Raw genomic sequence first — 5,902 nt, 5'->3', positions numbered from 1 at the left:
GCCACAGGCCTTGGCCCATCCATGGCTTTGGGAAACAGACTGTGTTGTGTGTGTGTGAGTGTGTGTGTGTGTGTCTTTGTGATGTGGTGCAGGGAGCAGGAGAACAGCCACCACTGCCAGCCACCATTCCCCTGGCACACTTGAGTTGGAGGCTGACCAGAACTTGACCCCAAACCATGAGTACTTGAGCCTGAAGGGAAGCAGACATTTGGAGATTTCCATAAGAAGTCTGCATTTTCTTCAGCATTACACTGTTCAGTAATGCTCCGTTGCTCTCAGAAAAAAAATACCAAGCTCCAGTTTTGTTAAAACCTACGCATTTAATCATACCTCATGCCTTTTCCATACCTTGTAGGGACTGGCTCCTCTCTTGTGTCTTACCCTCCTCCCACTGAAGTCAGTGGGGTCTTTGACAGCAGTGGGAGCAGGATTTGACTCACTCTGCCAAACTACTGGATTTCTAATGGAAATTGAAATCTGTAACATTTCTTTAAATGAACAGAAATACTTTTTATATTTAAAAGATTTACATTTACAATTTACATTGTTCTCCATAACAAAAGATAATTACTACTAGCAGAAACACTGTAAATTGCAACAGTCGTCCACAGAATAAGCATTTGCCTAATGCCTTATAGCTGGTGTAGAGAACTACGTGTAGAGACTCAAAAGCCAAGCAGGTGATCACTCACCATCCTGAGCAGACATCTTCTGTTAGTGCACTGTCAGCAGCATAAACGTGTTCACTTTGTGTCATTCACCATGTGAGCTAAAAAGTGTCTCAGAATATGAGCGTGCCTCCCACTGAAAGAACTAATGGCTAAAGGGAGCCCTGCTTCATGCCCAAGGTGATGCCCTTGGTGTGCTCAAGCCATACCTGTCAGTATGCAGTGACCCTCTTGTTCTCAGTAGCTGGTTCGTTGACAACACCCTTTGTAACTGTGGAAGCAGACTGTCATCAGCTGTGAGGAACCTGTCATTGCAACTTGCTCTTTTTAAGGTTAGGGATAGGGTATTTGGGATCTTGGGGTTTCTGTGAGCTATTGAATTGCCTCAGTTGCCATTGCCTTGTCCTACATGGCTTGAAGTCACTGAGAGTTGAGATCACAGAACACGTCTCAGGACCCTGAAAGTTGGTTTCTAAAGATAACATCCAGAGAGGTTCGTTTGGGGCCTTCCTAGGAATTTGGGCATTGAGATGCACATTGTTCATGCTCCAGAAACTAAGCCTACTAAGCCCAGATTTCCAGATCTGTACCTTAGCATAGGCGGTGAGGTGCTTGCCTCTGACAATACTTCACTGTGATCCAGAAATAAGGCAGAGTGGATTCCACAAGCTGCCCAAGTCCTTGGAGTAGCCCAGCAGCAAGAACAAACCTGGAAGCCTTCTCCCTCCAGGCAAAGTGACCTGCTAGACTGCAGTGCAGGGTTCTTTTATTCTGCCTTCCTCCAGGCCCCTGAGACCTCCACTCGCAGGCTCCCAACAAGTTCTCTGGTGCATCATCCTTTCTCCCAAGCACCCCCTAGCCCAGCCTTTAACATATGAAGTGCTGAGCTATTTGGGATCCCTGGGCTGAGGTCCCTTGTGCTTTCCTGTGGCTGGTCTCAGACCCTTGCCTGTGATGGTGCAGGTCACCAGTTCTCTCTGCGCTGTCTCTTTATGGGACTGATCCCTGCCTTTATTCTCAGAGAAGTCCTTACCATAGCCTGCAAGACCAAGTGTTAGGCAAGCTCTGGGGAGTAGAGCCTGTGATTGGTTCTTACCTCTTTGCACCTCATTCCAGGCATCTTCTCAGCTTAGGATGTAAATTTGTGGTTTTCCTTTTGCAGGCACCCAACCCTCAGTGGTCACTGCAGTAGAAGCCCAGCATCTCACTCCATTCTCTGATTCAGCTTGCTGAGGTTGCATTTCAGGTTTTGAGGTGCCTTATAATCTCTCTGGATCTTATCCTAAAAAACCTAACTCAGACCTGAGAATGCTGTACAGTGTTATCCTTAAGATGCTACCAGGATCTCCTGCTTTCCTCCCCCTTTATCTTTCTTCTACTACTGATTAATGAGCAGTACAGCTCTGTGCATAGGGGGGGTTGTGAGAGACGAGATACTGGGAATGACTTTGAAGTGTCCAGGTATGAAGTAGTAGAGGTCTGCTGCACAGGGTTCCAGCAAGGTCACATCTGTGACATCTCCCTCCTCGTTCCTCTCCCCCTGCCCTGCCCCCAGTAGTCTGTAGTCTGCTGTTTGAAATACCAACCATTGAGTTTTGGCACCCAACTTCCTTCGACTTGAAGAGCTGTTGGGTCACTGATTGTTCATCCTCCTAAATCTCCTCCATCACTATTCCTCTCTCTCCTCTTTGCTATTCTGCCTTCTTCTTTTTCCCAGTTTGTTTTGTATACTGGAGATTTACTGAATAAATAGGGAGAATGAGCTGAGTATGCATAGAGTGAAATTACCCAAGGTACTGGACCACCAAAGCATGTCTTATATACTGAAAAATGGATACCCAAAATATTAAGTCTTTAAACAGACTTTGTTTCTGGGTCTCTTAAAAATAAAAAAAAATTAAAAAAAAGAGGGAATTTTGCTTAGACTGATTTACTGGCATCATATTTATAGATATTTATGGAAGGGAATCATGTGTTTATTGATGTCTGTGGTAATGAACGTGAAATAACGTGCTTTTTGTTTTCTCATCAGGTTTATACATTCTTAACAGAATGCAATAGACCCTGCTGTAACTGTCAACATCAGTGATGGATGACAATATTTGTATGAGGTTATCTGTAAAATGTACTGCTGTTATTCAGTTCATTTGGAATAGTGAACCTGTAGCCACGATTGTATGAGTCCCACATTTTAGTTAGGATTTTAAGAGCACAGTGAAATGCTGTAGGAGTTTCTCTGTTGTAAAATTAATAGGATCCAGAGTACCATATCTACTTAGTAGGTGATAGCATGCTTTCTTTTCATAGAGAGTTTATCACTATTGTGAGCACTGCAAGTGTCATAGACTGGATGCCAAATTGCTCCTAATAACTGCAAAAAAAATCTTTAAAATGCTCATTTGTGTAATAGCAACAATCAAGTGGTGAGGGACAAGGAAGGACTAATTAGAAGCAGGGACTACCAATAAGATTGTAAGAAGTAATCCTACACTTAAAAGACAGCCTTGCTGCCTTTCCTAGTCCACAGCACATTGCAAAGAAAATAGTTACGGGCTTAAAGCAACCGTAATACAGCTGCCCTTCTCTGTCCAATGGCAAACATGCCTAGGTAGTAAAACACAGTAAATAGTTATTTGGGAACAGTATCTCGGGGCAGTGACCAGTGACCTCTCTGGGTGATGCTTGCTACTGGTCAGAGGGCTGATGCCAAATCTGTGCATCAGCACAGACCTTTTGTAGAGCTGACGTGGACCAAGTGGTGCCTGGCACATGTGCAGGCCCAGGGCACAATAATAGCTGGTCTCATCCTGCGAGGTCAGGGATGGGGATGCTCATCCGCTCCGAGGGCTGCTCTTCTGAGCCACATAAGAACCCGAAGCCTGTGCTCCACTTGTAATAGGTCACACGTGCAAGTGTGGGTTGGTTGATATGTGGGTTTTGTCTGTACATCCGCCTTACAATGCATAAGTGCAACACAGCTCTCTGATATTGAGTATTAAAGAGTAACAATTAATGGTATGTCTAGCTTATCTTTAAATGGATACATTTCTTTGCTTGAACCTTACATTAAGGCTAAAGAGCACCTTGGTCAAAACAAAACTTTTCATGTGGTGGTGTCCCACCTCCAGTCCTACTGCCCCACTCCAGTGCCTGTAGGAGAAAGGCACCACAGAATGTACTCAGCTCCATCAGCAGCTCCATGAGATGGCTTTATCCGCTGGCGCCATGGTGCTTTCATAAACAAATCCCCAGAGCCCTTGGTGTCAGAAAATCCTTATTTCCTATAACGTACAGCAAAGAATGTTTTATTTGTATCTAATGTAAGGATTTCTGTAACAAACTGTGAAAAAAAAAGATAATTAATTAATAAAAGGTACAGGGCTGGAAAGTCTAGAATTCACAAATTGTACACATACCTATGTTTCTGAAGACAAATCTATGCAGTTGTGTTGTATTGTAGGAAATTCCATTTTTATGTACATATATATTGTAAATAAATAGGATGCTGTATATTTTTGCAGTTGTTTATCCCCTATGAATAGAAGTGTTGAGATAGGCTCTGCATATTAAGAATAATTTTAATAGAAATACAAATACTTTAGCTTCTTAGAAAAATGTATATCCTTTTCCTTCTCCCAAGAGTTCACAAGTTAAATCCTAAACTTGAAATTATAATTACATCCCTAAAATAAAAAGAAAAATAAAAAGTCCAGTTAAATTGCTAGGATTACTTCCAGTGGACAACTCCCTGTTTTCTCAACAGCAAGTTTGCCAGTCTTCCTGTTGGGTAAAATATCTCCCTTGTTAAAGGGCCCCTTTGGTACCCAGATACCTCTTACTTCCTCAGCTGAGGTCAGTTGGTAGTAAAGTCCTGAAAAGGCTTTATGGAGGAAACCATGGCAAACTGCAGCCAGCAATTTGACCCAGCATTATGCTGTGTTGTATCCAGGTGTATATTTACCCAGAAGTCAGGGCAGAGCTTCTGCATTTCCATTTTCAGCCATCAGAAATGCCAGTAGTTCAGAAAAAAGAATGACAAGCCAGGGGTGGGCAGCAACCAAAGCAGTTGGTGCCATTTCCAGCCCCCTCCTGTGGCTGCTCTGCCTCAGACCCTGCTGCTCTCATGTGACCTAGACACTGGCACCTGAGGCTGCCAAGAGCTTCCCTGGCCAGGGACTGCTTGCACATCCCACCATGTGAACAGGCAGAGGTCGTGGGATAGCTGCATGTCCAGGGGTGAGGGTGATGGGAGGGGAGGGATGGCTATGTCCTGAGATTGCATCCATCAGAGGCCTTGCATAGACTTTCTCACTGGTAAAGCATGGAAACGTTTTTTCAGGACTGCTGAAAATTTGAGGTTAAGAAATGCATCTAAAAATAATTGTGGGTTTTTTTCATGTTTACTTCATGGGCTTGGATGAAAATGAAATAATATTTGCTTTTATCATGAGCACAAATTTGGGGGAAAAAACCTATATACAGTCAGTTCTATAGAGCTTTTCAAATTAATACCAGTGTACATTTTGTTTTCAGTGTTATAGCCAACAAAATTTAAACTGTAAAGGTATTTTTCCACTAGACTTGAACTTTGCATTGTTTATAGAAACCTGTTTTTAGTGTCCCAACATATGCTAGGGCTCACACAGATCCAGTATAAACAATGTTGTTTGAATCATGTATGCTTGATACAAGCTCATCTCTAATACGATTGTTGAAGTGAGTCATCAGTAATATTTTGCTTCTGTTAACATCACCTGTTAACTTTGTGCTGCTCATATTCAAATAAACAACAGTTTTTCAGTTTCTATGTGTAAATAAAATGTATCAAGTTCTATGATCTCTCTGTTACCTCTTAGTTTTTAAACATTAAAATAGTGATCTAAATCAATGTTGGGGCCATATTCATTCTTCCAAAGGGATGACAATGTGTCCTTTTAATGACTTGAACAGCAAATGCTCCCTGCTCTTCATACAAGTATTTTCACTGAATTTAGGGCATGCAGCTCTTGCAAAGCCAACTACATTAGATTTGGTGCAGGATATAGAGCAAAGCATCAACAGACGGCTATGGAACATTAGGGTGAAGTTTCTGATACAGTTTTAGAGGGACCTGAAGCTGGGGCAGATGGTTACAACAGTCTGAAGTTGCTGAAGATGACAGCATTCCTCAAGGCCAGTACTTATTTCTGCCTACTCCTTGAAAACTGCTTGCCAGTCTGTTTCAAGGTCAAGTC

General features: G+C 42.6%; 1 protein-coding gene across 1 annotated transcript in view; it reads left to right on the top strand.

Moving 5' to 3' along the window:
• SLC38A1 (solute carrier family 38 member 1) overlaps positions 1–5,556 on the top strand; it is a 33,810-nt gene extending 28,254 nt beyond the window's left edge. The window contains exon 16 of the transcript XR_001861657.1: positions 2,701–5,556. The gene's annotated coding sequence lies outside the window, so the exon portion shown is untranslated. The remainder of the gene's footprint in view (positions 1–2,700) is intronic.
• Positions 5,557–5,902: the final 346 nt, after the last annotated feature.

Source organism: Corvus brachyrhynchos, unplaced genomic scaffold (assembly GCF_000691975.1).
Source record: "Corvus brachyrhynchos isolate BGI_N302 unplaced genomic scaffold, ASM69197v1 scaffold32, whole genome shotgun sequence".
In the NCBI taxonomy this organism is placed as follows: Eukaryota; Metazoa; Chordata; class Aves; order Passeriformes; family Corvidae; genus Corvus; species Corvus brachyrhynchos.
This window is presented reverse-complemented; position numbering and strand designations above follow the sequence as displayed.